At 37.8% G+C, this 15,602-nt stretch overlaps 1 protein-coding gene across 2 annotated transcripts in view; it reads right to left on the bottom strand.

Annotated features, from left to right (window-relative positions):
- Positions 1 to 15,602, bottom strand: part of MACROD2 (mono-ADP ribosylhydrolase 2) — a 2,080,661-nt gene that overhangs the window by 1,804,506 nt on the left and 260,553 nt on the right. The window lies entirely within an intron of this gene.

Genomic DNA, 15,602 nt, shown 5'->3' with positions numbered 1-15,602 from the left:
AATATAAACAGACTATTAGACCAAAGAATCAGGGTTAACTTTGTTAGATGTCATAATGACATTGTGGCAAGGTAAGAAAATATCCATTTCTTTAAGAGATAACTATTAAATATGTGGGGGAGAAATGGCATGGAATCTGGGACTTGCTTCAAAATGTGTCAGCAATAACCACAACTAAAAAAGGAATAGGTGAAGCAAGTATAGAAAAATCTTGATAATTTTTGAGTTGGAGTGATAGTTATATGAGAGTTCATTATAATATTCTATTATCCTTGTAAGGAGTTATTAGCTTCCTTCATAGCTAGCTTCTTCACATCTGGGGACACTACTGTACACTTCTCTTGGATCATTTGTCTTCTCTAGTGATAATCTGATATAGTATCTACTCTATAATAAGACCTGATAATAGCATTACTTTTCCCTGGGGTGGGAAAAAAAAAATCAATAGACCTGGTAGCTAGCCCAAAAGCAATCACTTGGTAAATAAAGAGAACTTGGTGCTCAACTATTTTCACTTGCAACTGAGTATATTTCCCAGAATTTATTGTTACTAAAAATTACTGATTACAATATGGTTTACGTAAACAACCATTCCAACTGGATCAGGCAACATATAATTCCTACTTTCTGGGTGATCTAATAAGAAACTATCTGATTTCTCTACATCTTATTTTATGGTGTACTTGCTATGTACATATATTCATGTGGTGACCCACAGTAAATAATCTCTTCTAAAGTTTCAATTGTCAGACTATATCTTGATTTATGCCAGAGACCATAAAGGATAACGATACCCCTGGAAGGAATTAAATATCCAAATTACAACAAAATCTATTGAATCTTTGTACCACACTTGAAGAGAATGACCTATATTATTTTTTTAAAAGATTTTATTTATTTATTTGAGAGAGATAACAAGCATTGGGGAGGGGCAGAGGGAGAGAGAGAGAGACAGAGACAGAGACAGAGAGAAGCAGACTCCCTACAGAGCAAGGAGCCTGATGTGGGGGTTGACCCCAGGACCTGGAGATCATGACCTCAGTGGAAGGCTCCCTGACCTATATTATTTTTTTATCTAATAGATCCATGTAATTGAAGATGATGTTGCTGGATGCCTATGTCCAGATAGAAGCCTTTAGCTCCCAGGGGCTTGGCAGCAACAAAATTCAGAGGCTACTTAAAGGATGAATCTGGGAAGAAAGGAAGAAAGGCAGGCTTCTCTATGCCACTGTTCCTCTATCTTCATAACTCAAAAGGAATGCTAAAGAGTAGGGATTTGTTGGCCCTCTAAGGAGTCAGGTAATTAAGAAATTTAAAAACAAAACCAGACCATTGATATCATTAAGCCCAACATCCTTTCACATTCAAAAAAAAAAAAAAAAAAATGGCCCAAAGAAGTTCAAAGACTCACCCAAAGGCACATGATAGTTCATAAAAGAACAGGGGCCTAGAGAGCTTGTACTACACACTTTTAAAACCTGAGATTTTAGAGAAAGAACTATATTCTATGTAAATCACAAGCCAGAAGAAAAATGAAGTTGGGATAAAAAGGGTAAAGGAGATAAATTGAATATTGTGTAGAGTTCAAGAAATTAAGGAAATTAACTATGTGGAAAATAAAAAAGCTTTTAACTTGCCATTTGCAATGACATGGATGGAACTGGAGGGTGTTATGCTTAGTGAAATAAGTCAATCAGAGAAAGACATGTATCATATGACCTCACTGATATAAGGAATTCTTAATCTCAGGAAACAAACAGTGTTACTGGAGTGGTTGGGGGTGGGAGGGATTGGGTGGCTGGGTGATAGACATTGGGGAGGGTATGTGCTACGGTGAGCGCTGTGAATTGTGCAAAACTGTTGAATCACAGATCTGTACTTCTGAAACAAATAACGCAACATATTTTAAGAAAAAAGAAAAAGAAGAAGATAACAGGAGAGGAAGAAAAGGGGAGTATGTCAGAGGGGGAGACGAACCATGAGAGATGATGGACTCTGAAAAACAAACTGAGGGTTCTAGAGGGGAGGAGGGTAGGGGGATGGGTTAGCCTGGTGATGGGTATTGAGGAGGGCACCTGCATGGAGCACTGGGTGTTATGAACAAACAATGAATCATGGAACACTGCATCAAAAACTAATGATGTAATTATGGTGATTAACATAACAATAAAAATTTTTTTAAAAAAAGCGGAGTGGAGGAGTGCCTGGGTGGCTCAGTTGGTTGAACAGTTGATTCTTGATTTCGGCTCAGGTCATGATCTCAGGTTGCGAGATCAAACCCCACATGGACTCCATACTCAGTAAGGAGTCTGCTCCAGATTCTCTTCCCCTCTGCCCCAGGTTCATTAGCTTGCTCTCTCTCTCTCTCTTTCCCTCTCTTAGTAAATAAATAAATCTTTAAAAAAATAATATGAAATTTAAAAGGGGGTTGGATGAGAATGAAAACATGAGGACTTAAAATGTTTCACTAAATCTAAGATTGGCTTTTTATGGACCAAAACAAAGGGAAAAAAACATAACCAGCTCTAATTGTAACATGCCATTATTTTCATTTATTACTGTTTGTAAAATGTTAAATCAAAGGGCTACTTAGAATCAATAAAATCTCGCAAATGGATAAGAATATATTTTGAGTGTGTCACACAGTGGTGTTAGTCACTTCACTATTACCCCCTTTTTCTTTCTTCTCTTCCACCTCTCCCTGCCCTTTTATCAAGATCATCATCAGCAACATTCTACTAAATACTTTCTCTGTGAAAATAAGACCATTCAGCTAATAGCCCTAACCAGTACCAATTCTCAGACTTTTTTTTTTTCTATTCTATTACAGAAATAGTCCTCTGTTCACTTGTGATACCTGGAAACTCATTGATAGTGAATAAAAATAACCCAGTATAAACATTAAAACTTCCAAACACTGTATTCTAGGGCTATGCTGGAATGAAGGAACATGAATTCCTTTCCAAGGTTAGTGTGGCTCTATGAAGAGCAGAGGGAGGAAAGGAAGCAGCAGCATGAAACATCTGAGCACTGAGCAAAAGCCGCCGAACACAGAGGTCTGTCACAACCCACAGGACCTCAGCCTGCCTAGGTCAGGAATTCTGAAGCTGGATGATCTATTCACACCTTTCATTTTGGTTACTCTTGGCCACCCATCAAAATTCAGACTCCTCTGTTGCTGCTTCCACCATGTTGTTCCCATACTGTTGTTTCCTTCTCACATCTCTAGCTGGCCTCTTTCATTTTGTTGTAAATACCTTCTACCTCCAACCTGATTCCAGGACTTTCTCTAAACCTTCTTTCTTCAACTAGACCCTGACCTTCTCATAAAAAAACTCCTCATTTTCTCACCAAATACCATAAGACGATGGGTGGCATTTTCCTAGTTATCACATTTAAATATGTTTAGCCAGAGTTTCTCTGTCATGTCATCCATATAAATATGCATTCACACACACACAGGCACACACATATATATGAATGTATATCCATATAAAAATATACACACATATGCACCCATACTTCTACATGTGTATGTTTGCATGCACATACACACACACACACACACAAACACAATGTTGTTCTTTTTAAAACCTCTATCATATTTTTGTATTTCATGGCACTTCTACTAATATCTATGTTCTGCACTTTTAAGATCTGATGATAGCACAATGAATAGAATAAATTGAGGGTGGATACAGGTCAACAAAATGACAAACTATCTTTCATACACTAGAGCTTGGCAAAAGCAAAGCATACTTGTCCCAAACGATTTTTAGGGCTTCATGAGTTAAGGAACTTCAATTTGTTTCCAACTCATTTACACAATTCATTGGAATGTTGTTCTGTAACAACTGATTGATTCACAAGTTCTCCCTGCCTCCCCTCCAATTCATTATAAACAAAGGACAGAAGAGGTTCCTACTTTTCCACATACCCAAGACACTGTTTGGCAACTGTTAGAAAAGAATGTGATTCCATGATACACTCTACTTAATTCTAGAGTTGCACTTATCACAACAGACAAATTTCTTGCTCCTTGTCTGTATCCCCACTAAGCTTAGAGGAAAATGCTATTTTCAGTTCATTTTTGGGTCTCCAGCATCTAAGTGTTTGACACATAGCACATACTCAAAAACATTTGATGAATGGTACATGAAGAAACAAGACACTCTTTTTTGTTTTCAGTAGTTGTTTTTGCATAGAGTTACATTCACAATCCTTTGTGATAAATAGCATATATTCAAAGAATGAAAAACTGATGATGAGTGTGCAGACTATAGTAACAAAACAAAATACCTACCAAAGGGTAAAACCTGGATGTTATAAATAATTGGCCCAAAGAAATAATAAAATTGATTTGTAAAATTTAAGAGAAAAGAACTACGTATTTTTTACACCTTAAATGTATGAATGAGAGATGCGTGGGTGGCTCAGTCAGTTAAGCATCTGCCTTTGGCTCAGGTCATGATGCCAAGGTCCTGGGATCAAATCCCACATTAGGCTCTTTGCTCAGTGGGGAGCCTGCTTCTCCCTCTGCCCCTCCCCCTGTGCACATGTGCCTGTGTGCTCTCTGACAAGTAAATAAAATCTTTAAAACAAATGTACATTCAAGTTCAAAATATTTCTCACTGTTTTTCAGACCACTACTCAAGGGAGTTGACACTGAAGAAACCTTTATTTTATTTAGCATATCATCAACCTAACTGTAACTTTAAAATGTTTTCAGTTTAGAGATGGAAGATAAACAATACAGATATTAAATGAAAAGTTCTAAGGAGTGAAAGTAGCCGATTCCTGTTAATTTCTAATTAGCTGTCAACTTTTATCATAAAATCTCAAAATACTGATTATTACTCACTTAAAAAGACAACCTAGTTTATAAATCATTACTAAATTACAGGGCTCCTTCATATAATTTTTTTTTTAAATTATGAAAACCTTTTTATCCCTTTATATTTAAGCAATCATAATAGAAACTAAGTATGTGTTAAGAATGTTTATATTGAAATACTTATTTTCTTAGAAAGTGGTTATACAAAATAGTTATACTGTTCTTTCTTATTTAAAAAACTATAAAATTTTAAAATTTTCTACCTTTAGGCTAAAATAAAAGTGAAAAATTAGAAATGGGTTAAAAAGAGCACAAATATTCAAAGAAATCAGCATGTTAAAACTCAGAGCTACACGGAGTAGGGAATTAATATTTCCCCAGGAATACATCTTATTATTATTCCCCTAGAGTTTGGTGTCAAGAGAAGCTGTCATTTAAATGTTTACTAGGTGAAAAATAATGACAGACCTGCACTCTGAAAACTATAAGACATTGATGAAAGAAATTAAAGACAACACAAACAAATGGAAAGATATCCCAAGCTCATGGATTGGAAGAACAAACATTGTTAAAATGTCCATACTACCCAAAACAATCTACAGATTTAATGTGCCCCAATCAAAATCCCAACAGCATTTTTCACAGAATTGGAATAATCCTAAAATTTGTATGGAACCACAAAGACCCCAAATCACCAAAGCAACCTCGAAAAACAAGAATGAAACTGGAGGTATCACAACCCAGATTTCAAGATATACTACAGGGCGCCTGGGTGGCTCAGTTGGTTAAGCGACTGCCTTTGGCTCAGGTCATGATCCTGGAGTCCCGGGATCGAGTCCCGCATCGGACTTCCTGCTCAGCAGGGTGTCTGCTTCTCCCTCTGACCCTCTTCCCTCTCGTGCTTTCTATCTCTCATTCTCTCTCTCTCTCAAATAAATAAATAAAATCTTAAAAAAAAAAAAGATATACTACAAAGCTGTAGCAATCAAAACAGTATGGTACAGACAAAAAACAGACACATAAATCAATGGAACAGAATAGAAGGTCTAGAAATAAAGCCATAACTATATGGCCAATTAATCTTCAACAAAGTAGATAAGAATATCCAATGGGAAAAAAACAGTCTCTAAAACAAACAGTGTTGGGAAAACTGGACAGGTACATGCAAAAAAAAAAAAAAAGAAAGAAAAAGAAACTGGACCACTTTTGTACATCATCCACAAAAATAAACTTAAAAATAGATTAAGGACCTAAATATGAGATCTGAAACCATTAAAATCCTGGAAGAGAGCATAGGCAGTAATTTCTTTGACATTGGTTATAGCAACATTTTTCTAGGTATGTTTCCTGAGGCAAGGGAAACAAAAGCAAAAATAAACTATTGGGACTACATCAAAATAAGTAAAAAGCTCCTGCACAGCAAAGGAAACAATCAATAAAACTAAAAGACAACCTACTGAATAGGAGAAGATATTTGCAAATGACATATCCAATAAAGGGTTAGTATCCAAAATACATAAAGACATTATATAATTCAACACCAAAAAAAAAAAAAAGAAGTAATCCAATTAAAACTGGGCAGAAGACATGAACAGACATTTTTTCAAAGACATCCAGATGGCCAACACACATGAAAAGATGCTCAACATCACTCATCATCAAGAAAATGTAAGTCAAAACCACAATGAGATATTATCTCACATCTATCTTAATGGCTAAAATCAAAAACTCCAGAAACAAGTATTGGTGAGAACGTGGAGAAAAATGAACCCTCATGCACTGTTGGTGGGAATGCAAACTGGTGCAGGATAGAGGTTCCTCAAAAAAATCAAAAATAGAATTACCATATATCCAGTAATATCACTAACTGGATATTTACCCAAAATATATGAAAACACTAGTTTGAAAAGATACATACACCCCTACATTTATTGCATTATTTATAATAGCAAAATTATGGAGCAACCCAAGTGTCCATTGATAGATGAATGGATAAAGAAAATGTAGTACATATATACACAATGGAATATTACGCAGGAATAAAAAATGAAATTTTGCCATTTGCAACAACATAGATGGATCTAGAAAGTATAATGTTGAGCAAAATAAGTGAGTCAGGGAAAGACAAATAAGATATGATTTTACCCATATGTGGAACTTAAGAAACAAAATGAACAAAGAGGAAGAGAGACAAACCAAAAAACAGCCTCTTACCTATAGAAAACAAACTGATAATTACCAGAGGGGAGCTGCATGGGGGGAAATGTGAAATACATGAAGGGGATTAAGAGTAGACTTACCATAAAGAGCACTGAGTAATGTATAGAATTGTTGAATCACTATATCGTACACATGAAACTAATATAACACTGTATGTTAACCATACTAGAATTAAAATTTTTTTAATTTAAAAAACATTTTTGACTAGGTAAAAATAGTAACTCATTACGTACCAATCATCTTTGTCATGGAAAATTCACATTAACAGTCTTTCTTGTATGTAAATGTACTCTATTACTGTGAGGTAAAGATAACTAGAACCACGGGAGTTTTGTTGTTTTGTTTCCTCCCTGTACAATCTCCTTGGAATGCAAGAGGGACTGGGACTAGAAACCAGAGAATGAAACCAAATCTTTGTTTCTACTACTGGCAATAGTGAACTTAACATAACACAATAAAATAAAGAAAAAAAAAATATAAGTGAAAATAAGAAAACTATAGAATAATCAGCTGATTGTACACAAGTGAAAATCAAATGAAACTAGAATATGGATAGATATATGCACAAAAAAGAAAGATATAAAATTCAGGGGAAAAGACTGTACAAGACCTTTTGGAGAAAAGACCCTACACATGGACAACTGAATTGTCATAAAGGGCATCAGGTAAAAGAGAAAATGGGAGAAAAGCAATTTAAATAAATAATGGTGGTGAACTTTTCAAAACTGAACACAAGTTACAAATTCAAAGAGCACTATAACACTATAGCAAAAATTTTAGAAAGTACCCATGCATTTCATAGTAAAACTGCTTAAAAGACAAAAATTTATTTTATGTAGCTGAAGGAGATATATTATCTTCAAAAGAGCTACTGCTGACTTTTAGAAATGAGCAAGAAGACAACAGAAAGATACTTTCAAAGTGGCAAAAGAAAACCACTGTTAATCTAAAATTCTATATCCAGTAAAAATATCTTTTGAAATAACTATATTTATAAACAAACAAGACTGAATTTTTCAGAACAAAACCAAAGGAAATATTAAACAGTATTATTCAAACAGAATGAAACTATTTAGCAATAAAATATTTTTTCATTGAGATATGTACATTTTTCAGACATAATGCTATTGCACACTTAATAAACTACAGTATACTGTAAACATAACTTTTATATGTAATGGGAAACCAAAAAATTCTTTTGACTCACATTATTGTAGTATTTGCCTTGCAGTGGTCTGAAATGGAACCCATAATATCTCTATGGTATGCCTGTATTAACAAACTAAATCTGGTGATATATATAATCATGACCAGGTTAGGTTTATTCCAGGAATGCAAGGTTCATTTTATATTAAAAAATCAATGTAAGTTATTACTTTAAAATACAGTATTAAACAATATATGACACAATAAAGTATTAAAAATATAATTTTCACAATGGCAGAAAAAAATTGATGAAATTCAAAACTCACTGGGGCACCTGGGTGGTTCAGTTGGTTAAGCATCAGACTGATTTCTGCTCAGGTAATGATCTCAAGGTCATGGGATCAAGCCCTGCTCTGGGCTCTGCACTCAGTGAGGAGTATGCTTGATGATTCTCTCCCTCTGTCCCTCTCCCAGCTCTCTCTAAAATAAATAAATAAATCTTAAAAAAAATTCAAACCTCAGGGTGCCTGGGTGGTTGAGTCAGTTAAGTGGTACCTTTGGCTCAGGTCATGATCTCAGGGTCCTGGGAGAGAGACCCGCATTGGGCTCCCTGCTCAGTGGGGAGTCTGTTTCTTCCTCTCCCTCTGCCCTTCCCCCGCTTGTGCACATGCATTTGTTCTAATAAATAAAATCTTTGAAAAAAATTTTTTAAAAAATTCAAAACCCATTCATGATTTTTTAAAAATGCTCAGCATAGGGGCGGAGCAAGATGGCGGAGGAGTAGGAGACCTAGATTTCGTCTGGTCTCAGGAATTCAGCTGAATAGGGATCAAACCATTCTGAACACCTACGAACTCAACAGGAGATCGAACAGGAGAGTAGCAACAACTCTCTGAACAGAGAAGCGACCACTTACTGGAAGGTAGGGCGTGCGGAGAAGTGAATCCGAGGCGATATTCGGGAGGATAGACGGCGGGGGAGGGGCCTCCGCCGGCCGCTTCTGGCAAGTGATAGAGCCGCGGAGCACAAAATCGGACCTTTTAGAAGTTGGCTCGGAGGAGGGACGTCGCTGCAGTGGCTAAGCGGGGGGTGGAATCCTCCCGGGACAGTGTGGTCTCAGGACCCTTGGGGTCACGGAGAGACCGGGGGTACCTGAGTGCGCCAGAGCTCCCAGGTATCAGAGCGGGGAAGCCGGCTGCAGAGACGGAGCAGAGTCGCGGGCTCTCAGCTCAGGGTTGCCATAAACTGTGATCTGCGGCCCAGTCGGGGCACGGCTCCCCCAGCAGGGACCCAACAAGCAGCAGATCCGGGGAGACTCCCCTTCCTTCCCGGGGAGGAGCGGTGAGGGAACGCACTGCAAGGATCTGCTGGGTTTGGAGACTCCGTGCGGGGTCGGGTGCCAGAGAGAGCAACGCTCGGTCACAGGCCGGGTGAGCACGGAGTGCGGCCGGAGACCGGGGACACGGGAGTGACTGCTTTTCTCTGGGGACACACTGAGGAGCGGGGCCCCGAGTTCTCAGCTCCTCCGGGTGGAGATTGGGAGGCCACCATTTCTGCCCTGGTCCTCCAAAGCTGTACCAAGAGCTTGCAGGGAACAAAAGCTCCTGAGAACAAACCTGAGCAGCTTCCTTAGCCCGGACCGACAAGGGCGGGGCAATTCTGCCTCCGGCAAAGACATTTGGAAACCACAGCAACAGGCCCCTCCCCCAGAAGATCAGCACAAACAGCCAGCAAGCCAAGACCAAGTTGATCGATCAAGGAGAATGGGAGAACTCCAGCGCTAGGGGAATACTGCACATAGATTCATGGCTTTTTTTTTTTTTTTTTACCATGATCCATTATTTCATCAAAGTTAATTTTTGTTGACTGTTTTTTTTATTTTTCTTTTTCCCTTTTTCAACCAACATCTTATCAATCCCTTTTTAAAAAAAAAAAAAAACATTTTTTATTTTTCATTTTTAGAGTCATATTTTATCCCTTCATAGTAGTTACCCTTATTTTTGGCATATATATATAAGTTGTTCTCTCTTTAAAATTTTGGGGTACAGTTTCTTCTAACAGATCAAAATATACCCTGAATCACTAGTGTATGGCTTTGTTCTAGTCTCCTGCCTGATCACATTCTCTCCCTTTTTCCTTTTTTTTTTTCTTAAATCTTCTTTCTTTTTTCAAACAACTTATCTTACCAAGTCCTTTTATAAAATCTTTTATAATTTTCATCTTTACAGTCATCTTCCATCCCTTCATTGTATCAACCCTTATTTTGTACATATATGTCTTTCTTCCTTTAAAATTTTAGAAGGCACTTTTTTCTAACAGACCAAAATACGCCCAAAATCTAGTGTGTGGCACTGATCTATGCACTAGCCTGATCATATTTGATCATATTCTGCTATTTTTGTATTGTTTTGTTTTTGTTTTTATCTTTTTTTTTCTTTTTTCTCTTTCTTTTTTCTTTCTTTCCCTTTCTTTTCCCCTGGTTTCAGGTCTTTTCTGATTTGTATACAGTATATTTGCTGGGGACGTTGTAAACCTGTTAGCATTTTGTTCTCTCATTCATCTATTCTCCTCTGGACAAAATGACAAGACGAAAGAAATCACCTCAGCAAAAAGAACAAGAGGTAGTACCGTCAGCCAGGGACCTACTCAATACGGACATTAGTACGATGTCGGACCTAGAGTTCAGAATCATGACTTTAAAGATACTAGCTGGGCTTGAAAAAAGCGTGGAAGTTATTAGAGAAACCCTTTCTGGAGAAATAAAAGAAATAAAATCTAACCAAATCGAAATCAAAAAGGCTATTGATGAGGTGCAATCCAAAATGGGGGCACTAAATGCTAGGATAAATGAGGCAGAAGAGAGAATCAGCGATATAGAAGACCAAATGATGGAAAATAAAGAGGCTGAGAAAAAGAGAGAGAAACAATTACAGGATCACGAGGGCAGAATTCGAGAGATAAGTGATACGATAAGACGAAACAACATTAGAATAATTGGGATCCCAGAAGAAGAAGAGAGAGAGAGAGGGGCAGAAGGTATATTGGAGCAAATTATAGCAGAGAACTTCCCTAATGTGAGGAAGGAAACAGGCATTAAAATCCAGGAGGCACAGAGAACCCCTCTCAAAATCAATAATAATAGGTCAACACCCCGACATCTAATAGTAAAACTTACGAGTCTCAGAGACAAAGAGAAAATCCTGAAAGCAGCTCGGGAGAAGAGATATGTAACCTACAATGGTAGAAACATTAGATTGGCAACAGACCTATCCACAGAGACGTGGCAGGCCAGAAAGGACTGGCAAGATATCTTCAGAGCACTAAACGAGAAAAATATGCAGCCAAGAATACTATATCCAGCTAGGCTATCATTGAAAATAGAAGGAGAGATAAAAAGCTTCCAGAACAAACAAAAACTAAAGGAATTTGCAAACATGAAACCAGCCCTCCAAGAAATATTGAGAGGGGTCCTCTAAGCAAAGAGAGAACCTAAAAGCAGCAAAGAGCAGAAACGAACACAGACAACAGACAGTTAACAGTCACCTTACAGGTAATACAATGGCACTAAATTCATACCTTTCACTAGTTACCCTGAATGTAAATGGGCTCAATGCCCCAATCAAAAGACACAGGCTATCAGATTGGATTAAAAAACAAGACCCATCCATATGCTGTCTGCAAGAGACTCATTTTAGACCCAAAGACATCCCCAGATTGAAAGTGAGGGGGTGGAAAACCATTTACCATGCTAATGGACACCAAAAGAAAGCTGGGGTGGCAATCCTTGTATCAGACAAACTAGATTTTAAAACAAAGACTGTAATAAGAGATGAGGAAGGACACTATATCCTACTTAAAGGGTCTATCCAACAAGAAGATCTAACAATTGTAAATATCTATGCCCCGAACATGGGAGCAGCCAATTATATAAGGCAATTAATAACAAAAGCAAAGAAACACATTGACAACAATACAATAATAGTGGGGGACTTTAACACCCCCCTGACTGAAATGGACACATCATCTAAGCAAAAGATCAACAAGGAAATAAAGACTTTAAATGACACACTGGACCAAATGGACTTCACAGACATATTCAGAACATTGCATCCCAAAGCAACGGAATACACATTCTTCTCTAGTGCCCATGGAACATTCTCCAGAATTGATCACATTCTAGGTCACAAATCAGGTCTCAACCGGTACCAAAAGACTGGGATCATTCCCTGCATATTTTCAGACCACAATGCTTTGAAACTAGAACTCAACCACAAGAGGAAAGTCGGAAAGAACTCAAATACATGGAGGCTAAAGAGCATCCTACTAAAGAATGAATGGGTCAACCAGGAAATTAAAGAAGAATTAAAAAAATTCATGGAAACCAATGAAAATGAAAACACAACTGTTCAAAATCTTTGGGATACAGCAAAGGCAGTCCTGAGAGGAAAGTATATAGCAATACAAGCCTTTCTCAAGAAACAAGACAGGTCTCAAATACACAACCTAACCCTACACCTAAAGGAGCTGGAGAAAGAACAGCAAATAAAGCCTAAACCCAGCAGGAGAAGAGAAATCATAAAGATCAGAGCAGAAATCAATGAACTAGAAACCAAAAGAACAGTAGAACATATCAACGAAACTAGGAGCTGGTTCTTTGAAAGAATTAACAAAATTGATAAACCCCTGGCCAGACTGATCAAAAAGAAAAGAGAAAGGACCCAAATCAACAAAATCATGAATGAAAGAGGAGAGATCACAACCAACACCAAAGAAATACAAACAATTATAAGAACATATTATGAGCAACTCTATGCCAGCAAATTAGATAACCTGGAAGAAATGGGTGCATTCCTAGAGATGTATCAACTACCAAAATTGAACCAGGAAGAAATAGAAAACCTGAACAGACCTATAACCACTAAGGAAATTGAAACAGTCATCAAAAATCTCCCAAGAAACAAAAGCCCAGGGCCAGACGGCTTCCCAGGGGAATTCTATCAGACATTTCAAGAAGAATTAATACCTATTCTCCTGAAACTGTTCCAAAAAATAGAAATGGAAGGGAAACTTCCAAACTCATTTTATGAGGCCAGCATTACCTTGATCCCAAAACCAGACAAAGACCCCATCAAAAAAGAGAATTACAGACCAATATCCTTGATGAACATGGATGCAAAAATTCTCACCAAAATACTAGCCAATAGGATCCAACAGTACATTAAAAGAATTATTCACCATGACCAAGTGCGATTTATTCCTGGGCTGCAAGGCTGGTTCAACATCCGCAAATCAATCAACGTGATACAATACATTAACAAAAGAAAGAGCAAGAATCATATGATCCTCTCAATAGATGCAGAAAAAGCATTTGAGAAAGTACAACATCCTTTCTTGATCAAAACTCTTCAGAGTATAGGGATAGAGGGTACATACCTCAATATCATAAAAGCCATCTATGAAAAACCTACAGTGAATATCATTCTCAATGGGGAAAGACTGAGAGCTTTTCCCCTAAGGTCAGGAACGCGGCAGGGATGTCCACTCTCACCATTGCTATTCAACATAGTATTACAAGTCCTAGCCACAGCAATCAGACAACAAAAAGAAATCAAAGGCATCCAAATCAGCAAAGAGGAAGTCAAACTCCACTCTTTGCAGATGATATGATACTGTATGTGGAAAACCCAAAAGACTCCACCCCAAAACTGCTAGAACTCATACAGGAATTCAGTAAAGTGGCAGGATATAAAATCAATGCACAGAAATCAGTGGCATTCCTATACACCAACAACAAGACAGAAGAGAGAGAAATCAAAGAGTCGATCCCATTTACAATTGCACCCAAAACCATTAGATACCTAGGAATAAATCTAACCAAAGAGGCAAAGGATCTGTACTCAGAAAACTATAAAATACTCATGAAAGAAATTGAAGAAGACACAAAGAAATGGAAAAACGTTCCATGCTCATGGATTGGGAGAATCAACATTGTGAAGATGTCAATGCTACCTAGAGCAATCTACACATTCAATGCAATCCCCATCAAAATACCATCCACTTTTTTCAAAGAAATGGAACAAATAATCTTAAAATTTGTATGGAACCAGAAGAGACCCAGAATAGCCAGAGGAATACTGAAAAAGAAAAGCAAAGCTGGCGGCATCACAATTCCGGACTTCCAGCTCTATTACAAAGCTGTCATCATCAAGACAGTTTGGTACTGGCACAAAAACAGACACATAGATCAATGGAACAGAATCGAGAGCCCAGAAATGGACCCTCAACTCTATGGTCAACTTATTTTTGACAAAGCAGGAAAGAATGTCCAATGGCAAAAAGACAGTCTCTTCAACAAATGGTGTTGGGAAAATTGGACAGCCACATGCAGAAGAATGAAACTGGACCATTTCCTTACACCACACACAAAAATAGACTCCAAATGGTTGAAAGACCTAAACGTGAGACAGGAGTCCATCAAAATCCTAAAGGAGAACACAGGTAGCAACCTCTTCGACCTCAGCCGCAGCAACTTCTTCCTAGAAACATCGCCAAAGGCACGGGAAGCCCGGGCAAAAATGAACTATTGGGATTTCATCAAGATAAAAAGCTTTTGCACAGCAAAAGAAACAGTCCACAAAACCAAAAGACAACCGACAGAATCGGAGAAAATATTTGCAAATGACATATCAGATAAAGGGCTAGTATCCAAAATCTATAAAGAACTTATCAAACTCAACACCCAAAGAACAAATAATCCAATCAAGAAATGGGCAGAAGACATGAACAGACATTTTTCCAAAGAAGACATCCGAATGGCCAACAGGCACATGAAAAAGTGCTCAACATCGCTCGGCATCAGGGAAATTCAAATCAAAACCTCAATGAGATACCACCTCACACCCGTCAGAATGGCTAAAATTAACAAGTCAGGGAACAACAGATGTTGGCGGGGATGTGGAGAAAGGGGAACCCTTCTACACTGTTGGTGGGAATGCAAGCTGGTGCAACCCCTCTGGAAAACAGTATGGAGGTTCCTCAAACAGTTGAAATTAGAGCTACCATTCGATCCAGCAATTGCACTACTGAGTATTTACCCCAAAGATACAAATGTAGGCACCCGAAGGGGTACGTGTACCCCAATGTTTATAGCAGCAATGTCCACAATAGCCAAACTGTGGAAAGAGCCAAGATGCCCATCGACAGATGAATGGATAAAGAAGATGTGGTATATATACACAATGGAATATTATGCAGCCATCAAAAGGAATGAGATCTTGCCATTTGCAACGACGTGGATGGAACTGGAGGGTGTTATGCTGAGTGAAATAAGTCAATCAGAGAAAGACATGTATCACATGACCTCACTGATATGAGGAATTCTTAATCTCAGGAAACAAACTGA

This window comes from Callorhinus ursinus, unplaced genomic scaffold, assembly GCF_003265705.2.
Source record: "Callorhinus ursinus isolate GAN/ISIS: 27379988/994484 unplaced genomic scaffold, GSC_fseal_2.0 scaffold29, whole genome shotgun sequence".
Taxonomy (NCBI): domain Eukaryota; kingdom Metazoa; phylum Chordata; class Mammalia; order Carnivora; family Otariidae; genus Callorhinus; species Callorhinus ursinus.
Note: the sequence above shows the minus strand (reverse complement) of the source record. Positions and strands in the feature narration are given on the sequence as shown.